At 37.6% G+C, this 16,620-nt stretch overlaps 1 long non-coding RNA gene across 3 annotated transcripts in view; it reads left to right on the forward strand.

Annotated features, from left to right (window-relative positions):
* The window catches only part of LOC108534466 (uncharacterized), a 43,649-nt gene that overhangs the window by 20,102 nt on the left and 6,927 nt on the right, over positions 1 to 16,620 (forward strand). For all 3 annotated transcript variants that reach the window (XR_001886988.1, XR_001886989.1, XR_001886987.1), the window contains exons 2-4: positions 4,105 to 4,150; positions 12,417 to 12,570; positions 13,352 to 13,459. This is a non-coding gene — a long non-coding RNA (uncharacterized LOC108534466). The remainder of the gene's footprint in view (positions 1 to 4,104; positions 4,151 to 12,416; positions 12,571 to 13,351; positions 13,460 to 16,620) is intronic.

The following is a 16,620-nucleotide window of genomic DNA, read 5'->3' on the forward strand; positions in this document are numbered from 1 at the left end:
GGATTCTGTAGTTCTTCTAAGGCATTTTTTTGGGAATGCCTGTGCATGCTATTTTTTTGGAAAAATTTAACGTAGCCAAAAAATACATAATCTGTTACCTTGGACAGAAAACTAAGAAGGACTGGACATAGCGTCAGGGAACAGAATGGTGGTTACCAGAGGTTGGGGTAATAGGGATTGGTGAGATGTTGGTCAAAGGTGCAATGTTTCAGTTAGGCAAGAGGAATCAATGATAAATATTTGAGGTGATGAATGTGCAAATTAGCTTGATTCAATGATTCTGCATTCTATATACACATCACTTTGTATTCCATAAACATATAGTTATAATGTGTCAATATCCAATAACAAATTCGATTAAATTTAATTTACTTTAAAAAGAAAACCAAAAAGGTCAGATTCCCTCAGTAATTTGCCACAGCTGATGAGACACTGTGATCTAGAGAGAAGCCAATTGGCTGGTGAAAGCCAATGAAAATAATGACTTAAATTGGATAAGCATTGGACAAAACACCTGATATAGACTGTACTGACCTCTCATTGGTCATGGGAGACAACTATCAATCAGAAGTTCAAATAACCAGAGGCACTTATTTAGTCTGAATCATTGTAACTCTTGAAAGCCATCCAAGGAGAGAAGGATCAACTAGGATCTTGACATTCACAATCAGGTTCACACCATGACAACAGAGTGTATGTCCATCCTAGATCTGTAGGATTAGGAATTCTTCTTCACTCAAACTACACACCCTGATGTTTGTACTCCTAGGGTAGAGTTTTTGTCAAACTTATCAGATTGTTCTCCCATGTTATCAAGAAATAAATTTGGCCTCCACATCTGCAGGGAGATTTTTATTTTATTATCTCTTTGATTTATGCAACAGAAATAGATTCACTATTGGAGTGGCATTCACTATACACCCCTCTCCACTCACTGAGGACTCCACTGGTTTATACAAACATTCTCCAGAAGAATAGGTGCTTAATGAAGATTTGAGTACATAAATTAATGAATTAATTAAATAATAGTGTTCTATACCAAGAGGGTTAGTTACACTGCTATTAGTCACATTTTTTTGTTTGTGATATTATTATCCTCTTGTATTTAGATGAGACTGATATTTTAAAGTAGCTTTTTAAAATAAATATCTGTGGAACAGCAAAAACAAGTAGGTAGCAGTGAGAATTCAGAAGGGGCACTGATTCTTTTAAAATCTTTCTCATGTGCTTACATTCTCCCAGCTTTACTGGAGAACTAGTTGATAAGTTCATGTTTAGAACACTAACTAGCCTTTCTGAACTGAGCAGATCACTGCTAAAGCACCTAACTTCTGCTTGGTGAATGACTTGCCACTTAGAGAAGCACCCTCCATCTCTTTACTGAAAGATATTCAGCAGATGTTTTATTCTATAATTTATCTTATTATTTCCTTCTTCCTGAAATATGTATTCCTGTGAACAATATTGCAAAATACCCTTGTAACAGCTTTATCACAGAGATGTTTACGTGAACAGCAATGCAAATATATTTTTAGTATTAGACTAAAATGTTTCCATCCTCCAAGAAGTTTTCAGGATAATGTGTTCTTCAAAATAGCAATGATCAACAAAGAACACCTCATATACCACTATATATAAGAAACTCATTGCACCATTTGGAAAGCAAGTCAGAATTTACTAGGGCTGATAAAAATATTGAATGTCTCAAGGAGATTTGCATCTTTGCTTGACATTTAAATTTGTTTTTATAAGATAATTTGTAATTAATTCATTCCCATATTTTATTTGCTTTTGGCAAGTTTAAATATTGTGCAAACTCTTAGATTTGTAATTTGTGAGCTTATATTTGATAATGGCACCTTGAATGAAGAAGTACATAATTGCCGTTTCTTTCTTGATATGAATGGCTTCATCTGAAGGGAAGATCAAGTTCAATAAGCTATAAAGTGGATCTGAGAATGTATTTCAATGATGGGCCAGAACATTCACTTTTTATCTGTTCCTTTCTATCATAGAGTATTAAAACCAGAGCAAATAAATAGCTCAAAAATAAAGTGGAAGCGCTTCTGCTCTGTGTGGGTATATTTAGCTTTTGGGGGTTGGGATTCTTCAACACATTTAATATTGAATACCTAAGAAGTAATTTTCAAAGTTTGGTCTGCAAACTTATCAGCACCAACATCATCTGGGAACTTAGAAATGCACATTCTCATGTCCCACCACGGATCTACAGAATGCATAGCCTGGGCTTTCACAAGCCATCCAGGAGATTCTGATGTCGTTGATGATCCAGAGCCACTGCTCTGACACTTTGCTGTTCAGTGCAGTCCGTGGAGCAGCAGGAGCACCTGGACCCTTGTAAGAACCTCAGAGTGTTGGCACCAGAACGTGGCACTTAAGAAGCCACCTGGCCGGGCACTGCGGCTCACACCTGTAATCCCAGCACTTTGGGAGGCCGAGGCGGGCGGATCACGAGGTCAAGAGATCAAGACCATCCTGGCCAACATGATGAAACCCCGTTTCTACTAAAAATACAAAAATTCACTGGGCGTGGTGGCATGCACCTGTAGTCCCAGCTACTCATGTGGCTGAGGCAGAAGAATCGCTTGAACCCGGGAGGCAGAGGTTGTGGTGAGCCGAGATCATGCCACTGCACTCCAGCCTGGCCACAGAGCAAGACTCCATCAAAAAATAAAAAAAAAAAAAAGCTGCCCAGGTGATTCTGATGCATATTAACGTCTGAGAGCCACTGTTCTAAAATTTTAAGATTTAGAGTGAGGAACTTACCAGTGAGACAGTATCCTTTACTCAGAGGCATTCTGGAAGCTAGGAAAGTGGAACTCAGTGTATGCTTACTGTTTGGACATCCCTCTCAGTTACCTCTGGAATTAAAAGGAGGGAAGAGATGCTTAAACTTCTGGTTGCCATGATAAAAAATATATAAGGGCCCACTGTGTCTGCATTATGGGATGGAAAGCAGAGCCACTATATGGATAAAAGAGCTATTATCTGAGTAATAAACTGTATATATATGCATGCATACACATACATATATATAATTTCCCACAGTGATCTAGACATATTAGGTCAAAACATAGCTTTCAAGTCCAACTTTTTTGTGTGTGGAACTTGCAATTTTCTAATTCACTTTTCATGTACAAGCAATGCTAAGATATTTTGAGGATCTTTTTCTTTTAGGTTTTTTTTTACCTTGAATCAAATTTTCTGCAGTATGAATTTTTCCAGAAGTCTTTTTACTAGTGGTAGAAGTTGCAAACTTTTGAGGCTATCCTTCCACCCTATAGGGTGATTGTTCTGGTGTCAAGGCATCAGTGAGACAAAGCTTTCTGTGGAGATGGTGAAGTTCGCCTCTTTCCAAGGGTTCGGCACTGTTTTATATCTACTAGTGGTGAACCCAGGGACCTGGGAGGAAGAACAGTAGCTGACCAAGTACAACCTTCTTTGTAAAAATATTTTTAGCATGGAAACACATGAGAATTAAAGGATTTTTTTTAAAAATCCCTTTGAAATCTTTACACAACATGCCCCCACCCCGTATGTAAATGGGACTGTCACTCCTGTGTTTGTCCACAGCTAGAGTTCCAGATGAACCAGTGTAGTGTGCAATGACAGGAACAGCTGACTCATTAGTAGAGAGCAGTGAAAGGTAATTAACCCTGGGAAAAGTACAGCTGCCGTGCGGGCTGTTCCTTTCTGTAGGATCTGATTAGAAATTAGTGTTAAACCACTGATTCTTTTTTTTTTTTTTCCAGAAAAGACTGTCATTGATAATTCACTTTCACTCTCAGGTGTGTCCCTAGAAAAGGTTCTCAAATGTACTTATGAACAAAAGGGCTCAAATCTAAAAAGCATTTTCTGATAACAGTAGACACCTGTTTTTTCTCATTAAGGCAGAGTTCTTTCAAATGAATATTGTTTGACTATTGAAGATCGGTAATACCTTAACCCATATTCTAATAGTCAGCATGGAAATTACTTGAAAGGATTGTTTTATACAGTTAATAAGCTGTAGATAAATACCATTTAATTATTTTTTTTGTTGTTGTTTTCTTTCCATTTTCCTCCTCCGATGCTTTTCCTCAGAAGTGATGGAAACTCTCCAGTTCAGATCCAGTAGCTTTTAGGGAAGGTAAGTAAAATCTATTTAAAATAAACTTTTCCCCAAAGAAAAGAATCTCCAACTTTTCAACATCCATCAAAACCTGAGAAGTTAAGGAACTTCATTTTAGAGGACCAGAAAAGATGCTTGCTTTGGTTTCTGTTGGTATCCTCATGGTAATTTGGGTTATATTCATATAGATTTTTGAGGAGTGTTTATACCTGATCATCCTAATTCATAACTTCATATGTCTGATATTAGGGGCATTAATATGTAAGACATTCAGAATTAACATGTATGATTTAAAAATGTGGTAGACAGGATAAAGTACTCTCCCCCCCAAAATATCCCTGAAATCCCTGAAATCTGTGAATATGTTATCTTGCATGACAAGAGGGATGTGATTTAATGAAGACCTTTGAGATTATCCTGTTTATCTAAAAAAGGCCAACTAATCACATGGTCCTTCAGAAAAAGGCCAAGGAATGAGCTGGGAAGATGAGATATGAGTGGGACTCAACATTACCCAGCATTGCTGGCATTGAAAATGGAGGAAGCAGGCCATTCACCGAAAAAGGAATGGGCTATGGAAGCTGGGAATGGCTCTCAGTTTACAGCCTGCAAGAAAACAGGGAACTCAGTGCTACAACAGCAAGGGACTGGATTCCACCAACAGCCCAATGAGTGAGGAAATGCATTCTCCCTTGGAACCTCCAGAATGGAATGTAGCTTAACTTGGTTTTAGTCTGGTGAGACCATACCAGAATTTGGACCTCTAAAACTGTAAGATAACACCTTTCTGCCTTTTTAAGCCATCAAATTTGTAAAAATTTGTTACAGCAGCAATAGAAAACTAATACATAAAATAAGCCCCCAATAGATGGGACATATTTTGCAGCTGGCAATCTAAATCCCATGAGTAAATTCCTGTATTTGAGTAAAGAGAAAATGTTCTTGAGAGGCTAAGATTGGTAGTCTGTAAGAATTGGAATATTGATTTTGTCGATTAGGATGATGGTTATTGCCAACTCAGAGAGTTCTGTTTTCTACTTTGTGACACCCTTCTTCCCCAGAAATTCTTTATATGATATATTTGTAAATGCAATACCTGTGTCACCCAAGGTACCAATGAGTACACGCTTTATTGGACTTTTTAGTGAGTCCACGTTTACCTGAGCATGGCTGAGTGGAATGGAACATTGAGGGACAGAAGGCCAGGTCTCTGCTGCAGAGACCTGACAGTCAAAGAATGCCGAGCCTAGTGTTTGAAAGCAGATGGTGGCCATGTGAATCCTGGTTCTACCTCTTTCTACCTGTGTGAACCCCGGGTAAGGTGGTGAGCTCAATTTCCTTCCCTTTTCTCATATGTAACATCAATAATACTTCACCATAGACATGCTAAGATGACTAAGTAAGAAAGCACAAACAAATTCTCACAAGAATGCCTATCACTCTGTGAGTTTGGTAAAGGTGAGGTGTATTTATTTAGAAAATACTGTGTTGCCTCATCATTTTGATTAAAAAAATAAATTGGTTTTGTCTTTACTTATGGTGAGTGCCATTTTCTGTTCCATACAAAAGTCATCAGTATGAATATATGAGCATACATTGCTTAAAATAAATGTAGGTGCACAATAGTCAGGCCAGTCTGGAAAATAGAAGTGAGAAAACTGAAGTCTAAGAACTAGGGACTGTGTTACAGTTTAAATGAGTTGAAGATCTTCCTATATAGTTTTCTTTCCAAATCTGGAAAAATATGACTATGATTCTATTTTACATTTGACTTTTATTCCTGCAAAAGGACTCATTTAAATCATAAACCATAACTTTTCATGTAAATGAGATAAAAGTAGACATTTGAAAAAATCTAACCGTAAAATCTATTACACTTCACACTTGCTCTCCTTTGCATGTTGGGAGCTGCATATGGGAGCTCATAAGAGAAGACAAAATTGTAAATTCTTCTTAACTGGCATGGCAATCAAACAGATAAAATCTATAGTATTTCAGATGCTAAAATATCTGGGTTGTTTTGTATTGAAATCCAATTAACAATTATCTCAAGCATCTGAAAAGTGTTATTTTTCACTTATTTCAATTCAATTCAATAATAACGTATTGAGCACCTATTATGACCACAAAATTATGTTGCATCAAAAGGTCAACAATAGAGCCCTTTGCTTCCATGAACCCATACCAGCCCAGGGAAGGGAAACTGGACCTAGACAAGCTAATATCAGGCAGAACATAGTCATCAAGATGAGAGTGCCATCAAAACACTATTGGAATACAGAATTCTGGGCGATGCTGTCAACCACAATATGAATGACAAATCACATTTCAGCAGACAGATCTTGCAGTTCTGACGCTAAAGGAAAAAGTTCCTTTGAAATGTAGAAATGAAATCATCAAATTCAAAACATTTCATTTTAGGTATCTAATTTGACCATCAAGTCTCTGACCCTCTTGTAACTATATAAAAATATGGCTTTAATTCATTGTTTAGCAAAGCTAAGAACAATTTCAACCATCGGTGTCCTTTCAGCTGGTCTTTGGGGACATTGCTTTATTCTAGTCATAGTTCTCTGAATCTCTCTAGGGATGAATTTTTCAGGAATCATCATCTTCTGGAAGCTTTTCCAGTCTGGTCTAAGTCTGTGTTCCCATTGTTCCTTCTGCCTCCCTCTGTAATAATACCTTGCACATAATATCAGAATATTCAACTTCCTGGTTTGAACTCTTGAGAACAAGAATTGTGCTTTACATATCCTTTTATGCCCACTGTCTAGCTTGGCAATCTGTAGATTTCTTCTCAATATGTGTGTACTGAACAAATAATGAGTAAATTCTTAGGAGAATAATACTCGTATTTTTTAAAGATCTGTATTAAATTAAACACTGTAGTGAGAATAAAATCCAAGGATCATTCTGCAAAAATCCAGTGCCCCATTGGCCTCCACAATTGAGTTGTGTCATTTGCTTTGCAAATTTCAGTATATTCTCCCATTCCATATTTCATAGTCAGATAATAAAGATAAATAACTATATTTTATCTTAATTCAAATGTACAAAATATGAGGAAGATTTTGTGAAAAACAAACAGTTACTGTTGGGAAAACAGCAGACTTTTGAAAACATTCTAAAGAACCTCTTAAAGATAGATAAGGAAAATGGAAAATGTCTAAAGCTATTAAGTACATTGTGTAATAATCTATATAATGAAATAGCTTAAATAGAGAAAATTCCCTTTACATAATAAAAAGCTTTATTTGTGAATCAACAAGTGCTCTTTGAACTTTATTAAAAATGTTTTGACATTATCAGGTTGTTTAGTATAGATTTACTGAAAATAGCACATTTAGTTGCAACACAAGCCTTGAAGTTAAGTGGTTAGTTTAATAAAACAGAGTTTCCATAGTTACCACAGGAAAACAGAGAATAACTTTTATTTCTTTGGAAGCCAGGAAGGGGCTTTAGAGAAAAGATTAAGCAAACAGACCCAGACAGGTTCATTATGTGGAGCTTCGTACCTGATTGATTTTTTAAAAGAGAAAACTTAATATTACAGAAAATTAAAGTTTTCCCACTAAAATCTATGGAAGCACATTAAGAAGTGTGAACATTTCCTTTCTCTAGGTGTTTCCAAGTAGATTCTGGGTTACAGGGAAAGCTAGTTTAATCCAGCATCTCTGTGAGATGCGTTTTTTGTTCATAGTATTTTGTTAATAAACCTTGTAAACAAGTGGTTAAAAATGCCACCCCAAAGACAGCAATTCATTGCTCTGCTTGACAAATCAAGCAATCTTAGATCTAACTTTACTATTCATGGTCAACGTTTTGTTGAAAGGCCTGATGGAAGGGAAAGTGAAATCCATGCTGATGAAGATGTCGCCTTGTGCCAGCTTCATTGTTTTCTCAGTTTAGCATGGAGATGTGCTCTCTCTGAGTGTTAATGGAGGTCACTGTTGCTCTGTCCTTTGCTGCATCTAACCCAAGGAGTTCTTCACAGTTGACTGTTGAGAAACAAAATGATGTGGTTTCTAGTATCTCACCTTCAGCTCGCCAGCCTTTAAAGCAGCAGTGATTAACAGGACTTTTACAAAGTTTCTATGTAGTTACAAGGACAGTTTCAATCTTCTGTCATTTTTTTGCATTAACTATGATTATGCTTTTACCACAAAAATGCATTTGTTTTAAAGGTAACAATACAGACTGGGAGAATAGCTTATGTTTCATCTATATTTATCAGCACTCACTGTACATTTGTGTCTTCATTACCAGGAAATATTAAGGGACATTGTGCCATCTATTCCTGTTTACAGTTTATTATGCAGAGATAGGAAACACTTAGCATGTAAAATGAATGTAGAAATTATTCCTGGATAGAAACACGGACATTTCCCACTCGTTGGCTCTTTCTCCTCCATCACCGGATCAGAGTGTAATTGTCAGTAATCAGGCCTGCTTGCTGCTGATAAAACCACTCTGAATGCTAGCAGCCTTCTTTGTGTGATGACTCAATTATTCCAGAAGTGCCTCATCAAATCTGCCCCATCAGCTGGGCTAATAAATAAGGAGAAGAAACTGGCCCCCCAAAGCAAATTATAAATCCATTTGCATTAACCATTTCGCTGGTCCATGATCTAGGCAGAAATAAGCATGGCAGATTGTGTTAAGCTTATTTGAATATGTTTATAATGTTTACAGCATGCAACTTTTTTTTCCCACAAGGTGTTAGAATTATCAGTCATGAATGGCATCTAAATGCAGTTATGTTAATTACAGCAAGGCTTTAAGTATCTTTGAGGGCTATTTTGTTACTTAAATCAGGTGAAAGTTAAATCATCTTGCAGAGAGAAATATATGTCTTGCATAAGTTATTGGAATTGCTTCAGAGCTTAAGGAGAAGAGATCTGTGTTTTATTTTTACAGGGACTGGAAGGACAAATACAAACACTGTTATGCCTACTAGTGTAAGTGCAATTACTTCATATCCATCACAGTGAGAACCGGAAGTTATTGTGATGCTCTGGATGACTTCAACAATCTGCAAAAGCAAAAATTGCATTTTTCTGGGAGCCTATGAGAGTTGCTATAGCATTCCCTGTACTGAAAATTCTTTGAAAGGTTCTTAAGGCAGATATTTTAAAACTGGGCAAACTAGTAAAAATCATTTAAATTCATCCACAGAAATTGTGTGCATTGACAAATTTTATTCTTTTAAAATGACAAGCTATACTGAATAACAAGAAGTTTTGCGTGTATATTTACAGCAATCACTCGGGGAAGCAAAAAATGTTAAAAGGTGATCGTGAAAAGTAGTCTGCTTGCTAATATCAAATAATTCATCTTGTTGAATATGCAATGATTTAAAATCTGAGACATCCTCTCTAAAAGTAAGCGAGATACCATTGACCCACTTTGCCATGGGAGTTGTTTATCCTGCAGAGTGGTTCCAGTTTTGCTGAAGCTCTTGTTTCTACTCCTGCTGTGATCAGGGGCCTAATTCTGGGCTGGTGGTAAAAGTGAAGTTTATGGCCAACGAAGAGTGTTTGTCTTTGCCTAAACATCTTAAATGAAATTCAATGCTTATCTTCATTTGCTCCAGCCAACGAAGCATATGCCCTAATATCAACCTGGAAAGCTAGGCAGAAGAAAGTCATTTTTGATGGCATAAATATAAAGTGGCAAAAGGCTTACATAATTTTTGTTCATCAACTTCTAAATATATAATCTCTTGCTATGTTGAAAATACCAATTCTGCAGCTGATTGATTAGGAACTCCAAAATAAAGGGTTTAAGTTTTCATTAGAAATTTAATGGAGCAATATGGGCTATACAAACTTGACTACAACTTAAAGTATCATACTGACTAATATAAAAATAAAGCTAGAAACTTGGGACTGTAAAGAACTTGCTTAACATTCAAAAAACTGAGCCAGGCAAGGTTAATCCCCTCTTTTTCATCATTCCAACTAACAAATAATTGGTGAAGATATTAACATTAGAAGAGCGATTAAGAACTCAATCTGTTGTAAATTGTGGAGATAGGGCCTCAAGGGATAGCGGTACTAAGGTAAATGTGCTAAAATTTTTATGTTTACTTATTAAAAAAAAAAAAACAAATCTCAGAGTGGTCTTTGGAGTCTGTATCAACATTCTGAACTTCTGAGAGGATGCTGTGGTTTATATTAGAACTACAGAATGTGCTGGTTCCTGTGGTATGCAAGTTCCAAAATGAAATTGGTGATGCTGATGACCTTGGATTAGTTACTATAGTACAAGGCTATGAGTGCTACATACATTTCATATTAAACTCATTTGCCATTTCAATAAAGTTTTCCCTTTGACTTTAGTTCTGAGGACTTAAAAAAAATTACAACCTTTGGAACCAAAATTTAATTTTTTTTTTTTTTTTTTTTTTTTTTTTGAGACAGAGTCTCACTCTGTTGCTCAGGATGGAGTGTAGTGGTGCGATCTTGGCTCACTGCAACCTCTGCCTCCTGGGCTCAAGTGATTCTTGTGTCTCAGCCTCCCAAGTAGCTGGGATTACAGGCATGCACCACCACACTTGGCTAATTTTTGTATTTTTCGTAGATACGGGGTTTCACCATGTTGGCCAGGCTGGTCTCGAACTCCTGGCCTCATGTGATCCACCTGCCTCGGCCTCCCAAAGTGCTGGGATTACAGGTGTGAGCCACCACACCTGGCCAAGGACCCATAAATAAATCTATGATTGTCTACTCTGGGGATACAATTAACATGTATATCACTATCAGTTTAGGTCATTCATTCTACCTGAAAAAATACAATCTGATATACTCTATTTTTGAAGAAAGTAACACACCAGACTCATTACCTTGTAGCACAGGTTTAAAGAATTGTCTTTCTCAGAAGTACTACTCACCCATTAAGCAGCCGTAAAGGACTGAGAGTCCCTAATTATTGGCAGATAGTAAAGTGGACAAATGTAGTCCTTCGTGATGACTTCATTTAACAAGCGAACCCATGTCATCATCAGAGAGCACACTTAAGAATTGGGTAGCCCATTAGGTTACTAACACCTTGCTTGTCATATTGTTCCCTTTTTTAAGATTCCTTTTTCATTAAAAATGAGTTTCAATGCAGAAGTATTCATCTAAGCAGGCGGGGGCTGAAACTAACTGTTACAAGTTCTGAGAGCTTGATCAAGATTCTAAGTCTTAGGTTAACTGCCTTCAAAAATATGTATACTGCATGAATATTTTGGTAAGGCCTTAACTCTCATAACATACTTAAGATCAAACTCAAAACAGTATGGCAGTTAAGACAAATGGTTTTTTTAAAGGTATCTCCTTGATCTAATAGTGCACATGCAGGGGCTAGAGGGATCCGATGTCAGTGGCAGATTCCTTTTGGTATCTGCCAAGGGTGTGCTTCCAAACAGCAGGTGGGTGGAGTTATTAATGACAGACACATGGATGGAGAGCCTCTGCAGGGCTCCTCGTTCCCATTTGTATTTTGGTGTGCTTAGACTTCATGAGCTCTATTGTGTCAAATCATATTTCTAAACTTATATTTTGTCAGTGCCCTCTGTGCACTTCTCCAAGCCGATCTCAGCTGTGCTGCCTTCACTCTCTTCCCCAGGGAGGGGAGCCACGGCAGATGGGGTTAGGGCAGAGGGCTGATGCATCTGACAGCAAACGGCCGGGCTGTTGAGTGGAAGCTGTGAGCATCAGGAAGCTACTTTTCCCCTGAGAACCAACTAACCACTGAAGAAAGTTGAAAATGAGCCCTTTGAGAAATGCTATTAAAAGTAGTAAAAAATTGCAATTGTGCAGATGATGTGCTGCTGTGTGCTTATTCGAATGCTAATGAGTTTGACATTAGGGAACTCAGAGGCTTTACAGCTACTCCCTTATGTGATTCAGTTCTTTATTGGCAATCTTTGAGAAAATAAATGGAAAATGTATTGCTAATAAATACATAACACGATAGGGTATTAGACAAAAAGCCATTACTTTCAGGATTTAGAAAGAGCTTTGTTTGCAGTGTGACTGTTTTCCAGGATCTTTTGTTTTAGGTTAGTGTATGGCAAACAAAGGGGAATAGGCAGGTGGAAAGCTTCAGAACTCTTTCTGAACTGAGGGTGCAATAGAATAGGCCAAAAACATTTGGAGAGAAAGCCACTTTTTTTTTTTAATTGCAATCAAACACAAACTAAGAATTCCCAAACTCCTGTGCTACTTTTCAATTCTCACATCATGTGCAGTAATCTGCTCTATCACTTGAGAATTTTATCTCCATTTTTCCACAGGAACTATAGTTGCTGACTTGAGTTGAAGAAGCATCTACTTAATGTCTGGTCAAATCCTACAAGAAATACAGAAATCTATGATTAAAAAGCTGAGCACTTTGATATACTGCAAAGGGTAGAGAAGGCAGGACGGCAGAAATCTTCTGCAAGGAAGGTTGGTGGCTTGTGTTTTAAAACATCAGAACTGCCAGACATAAACATTTTAAATGTGCATGGATATATGTGGTATTTGCATAAATTGGTTCCTGTAGTATGTTGAGTGCACCACACTGAATTTCAAAGTTTTCTCTCGAGGGCCAAATGGCCTGATGAAAACTGATTCTGTGCTCATCCCCGGGCCCAAATAGAGGTGAGGCAGCTCTGTGTATGATGACTGAACACAGAGTAAACCAAGGGCAAATCGTTTCATTGGACAAAAAGTTAAAGCATTAGCAAAAGGATTAGTATCATGTTATGATGGTCTCATTAAAAAGAACCCTAAGTAACAAAAGAATACATTTTGGATCTGCCTTTTGTGACTGCTTGAGTATAGTACATTCCAAATCTTTTCTAAACTTTTATTTTGGTGGTTAAAATAAAATAATAGTAATGATCATTGAGAGTCCCTCTTATCCAACTTCCCAACTAAATTGAAGAAGTAATACAGAGGTAAGTAGATGGATAGATAGATAGATAGATAGATAGATAGATAGATAGATAGATAGATAGTTTGGTAATAAAGACAAAAATAAATTTGGCTTACCTTAAAAAATAAAAAACTATTTTTCCCATTGATACATAGTTTAAGAATTGTCATTCTATTTGTACTCTAGTACAACCAAACTATAGATAAGTGTCAACACTTAGTTGATTGTTCACTTAAGTGTTTATTGCTGCTCTTCTATTTATTTGTCCAGCCTGATATACTTTTCTTGTTTGATTTCTTATCTCAATAGAATGAATTTCAGGATTTATCACTAAATCAGACAAAGTCATTTATTTAGTACCCCTGACACAGCAGGGCAAACTGAGTTGGCATACAAGTTACCTGGAGAAAAAGAGAGGTAAGGTGACATTTTATTTATTAAAAGTAGAACACGTTGAAAGAAAGTGAATTCAATCAAAGAATTTATATGAAAGCTCTCCTCTACAACAGATCTTTCTCTGTGGATTTGCTTACAAATTTATTGTTAGTGCTGAATTTAGAATTGTGATTTTTTTCAGAAACACAGCTATTTAATATTTTAAAATATTAAATAGGCAAAGTCCTCTGAGCCTACAGCCCTTTTCATATTGATTGGTATGTGTTATTTGTTCACACATGTTTGCCATGTATTGCTTTAAAGAAAGTTTCTTTGTTAAATGTTTTTTTCTGAATTCAGCTTTACATTCATATTGTGTTAGATTAAGTTTGGTCCCCCCGGAGGCCAGACGCTCAGTGAGCTGAATCTGGCACTGCACTCCAGTCCCGGCGCGACAACGACCAGCGAGGACTCCCGCCCTCAAAAAAAAAAAAAAAACAAAAAAGAAATCTTAGTTTTGTTTTCATGGATTACAGAGTGACATAAGCGAGATTTTTTCAAAGCACAATGTTTTAAAAAGTACTGTGGATGATATCTGGAGTGACTTTATGCAAACACTTAAAAAGTAGGAATTGGATTATTCCTTGAGAGGAATCTATTTCAAATGAAGTCCCTATCCCTATATGAAGAGAGCCTTGATTTCTAGACATTGACATAGTTTTGCAACAGATGCATCTCAAAATATCAGCAAGCAAGACAATTTTAAAGGCCCTTTTAGTGCGTGTTACCTTGCCCGAGTTATCTTTAAACTGGGGCATATTAAAAAATATATATCCAAAAAACAAACCGTCTGTCTAAAACATAGAAGCTGGAGTTGTCCCTAATGGTCACAAGCTGTGACTCTGGAGGCGTGGTACGGCGACTAATAGAAATGCCTTGGCACCAAGTTGGTTACCTAATGCACAGGGAAATAATCAGGACCTATTTGCCCTGGGAAGTCGTTTGGCAAAAAGACACCAACAACATGGGCTTTGGTTTATATTGCATTGCCAGTTGCCACCGTTGCAGGATCAGTCTACACCACAGTGACAACCTCAGTAAATCAGAGAGAATGAAACAACCATCTCACCTTACGATAGCTACCCAAGCCTTGTTTCAGGTTCAGCAATTTCTTCTAAACGGCAGTGCATTTCTTTTTTTTTTTTCTTTTCCTTTTTTTTTTTTTTTTTTTGTTTGAGACAGCACGTCCGCTCTGCTCGCCAGGCTGAAGTGCATGGCGCCATCCGTCAGCACACTTGCACAGCTCCACTCCCGGGAGGTCGTCCGGATACGCCCGCCGTCACGGCCACTTCCTGCCTCAGCTCCCAGTAGCTGAGACTACAGGTGCCCGCCACCCACGCCTGGCTTAATTTTTGTATTTTTAGTAGAGATGGAGTTTCACCGTATTAGCCAGGATGGTCTCGATCTCTTGGCCTCGTGATCCACCTGCCTCGGCCTTCCAAAGTGCTGGGATTACAGACGTGAGCCACCGCACCTGGCCTAAGGCAGTGCATTTCTAAGAAGCTCTAGGAAATTTCCTTTGAAAATCATCTCCTCTGAGGGGAATGTGCCTACACATGGCCCTCAGGAAGATCTGCTTCCCAGAAAACTGTACTTAAAATGACAGTGGACTGAATCTAGTTTTTCCTTTGAGTTTGGTATTTACAGGGGTAGGAGCGATTAGGGGAGACAAGGAGAAAGATCATAAATCCAAAGTGCACACATCCTTCGATTCTTCAGCTCTCTATATAGGACTAAAGACAGTACAATAAGAGGTATATGAGAACAGAGCATTGAAATCAAGAATAGTGTGCAAATAAAAGATGAAAGGTTCTGAAAATTATAAATATGTCATCACAGATGGCATAGAAAAGATATGGTTTTGTTAGAATTTAATTTTTTTTAAAGTTTACTTTCTGAATTTATTCCTATTCTTCCTGAGTTATTAATAAATGTATGAAAACAAAGCTAGAAAAATAAGAGAAAGGGAAGAACAGAGAAAAAACATACTTAAACATTCTTAGTATTCCTCTCTACAAGTCAACTAGCATCCTTTTAGTACTGCAGCTCATTTTTCCCATGATTTCTGCTGTGTGACAGGTAAACATCTTTGCTCCCATTGTGAGCTGCCCCAAAGCTATGTTTAAAACAAAATTATGCCAGAATCATCAAAAGAAAGGGCACTCAGTGGAAGATTCTTTGTTCTTCAATTTGGCCAAGTTTCAGTCCAAGATGCTGGCGTCATCTAGTTGTTTGATTTTCTGGGCCTAGCCATTTCCAACTTCCTGAGTTTTTCTTCACCATTTTTTAAAAACACGTGTTTTTTGAAAAGGAAGCGTCCACTGTAGATAAAGCGTTCCTCATGGAAAGGACCCCAGCAGTTCTTCTCAACAGTCACAGATCTTCCTCCCACCATTGCTGTGAGTCCCCAGGATTGAAACGACATCTCACAAGAGCAATGTGACACAGCGACGGAACCGCACTGCCAGGTCAAAAATCTCAGGAGATGAGCAGAGCAAAATCTGGTTCAAAAGGGAGCTTACTGCAAGCTGAATGTGTGTGATGGACTTCTCAAATTAAGAGTGGCAGCTGGGTGTGGTGGCTCACCCCTGTAATCCCAGCACTTTGGGAGGCCAAGGCAGGTGGATCACCTGAGGTCAGGAGTTCAAGGCCAACCTGACCAACATAGTGAAACCCAGTCTCTACTAAAAAAAAAAAAAAATTAGTCAGGCATGGTGACACACGCCTGCAATCCCAGCTACTTGGGAGGCTGAGGCAGGAGAATCACTTGAACCCGGGAGGCAGAGGTGAGGTTACAGGGAGCCGAGATCATGCCATTGTACTCCAGCCTGGGCAAAAAGAGCAAAATCTCATCTCAAAAAAAAAAAAAAAAAGAAAAGAAAAGAGTAGCTACCTGTATGATATATCTATCTAACTAGACAGTGTTTTTTAATAAGTAATTAAATTTTTACTTGGACAGCCGGGTTTTGTTTTGTGTTTTTGTTTTATTTGCCATTAGGTTAAAATAGAATTTTAAGTGAAAAATAAAATCTAAGGGAAATAAAACCTCCCCACATGTCAGTAATTGGCTTGTGTGAATGAAAGCAAAATGGAGTTTATGAATTCTATGTCCTGCTCCTTGAATCTCTTCCCTCCCACAAAAC

The sequence above is a fragment of the Rhinopithecus bieti genome, unplaced genomic scaffold (genome assembly GCF_001698545.2).
Source record: "Rhinopithecus bieti isolate Rb0 unplaced genomic scaffold, ASM169854v2 scaffold_12483, whole genome shotgun sequence".
Classification (NCBI taxonomy): domain Eukaryota; kingdom Metazoa; phylum Chordata; class Mammalia; order Primates; family Cercopithecidae; genus Rhinopithecus; species Rhinopithecus bieti.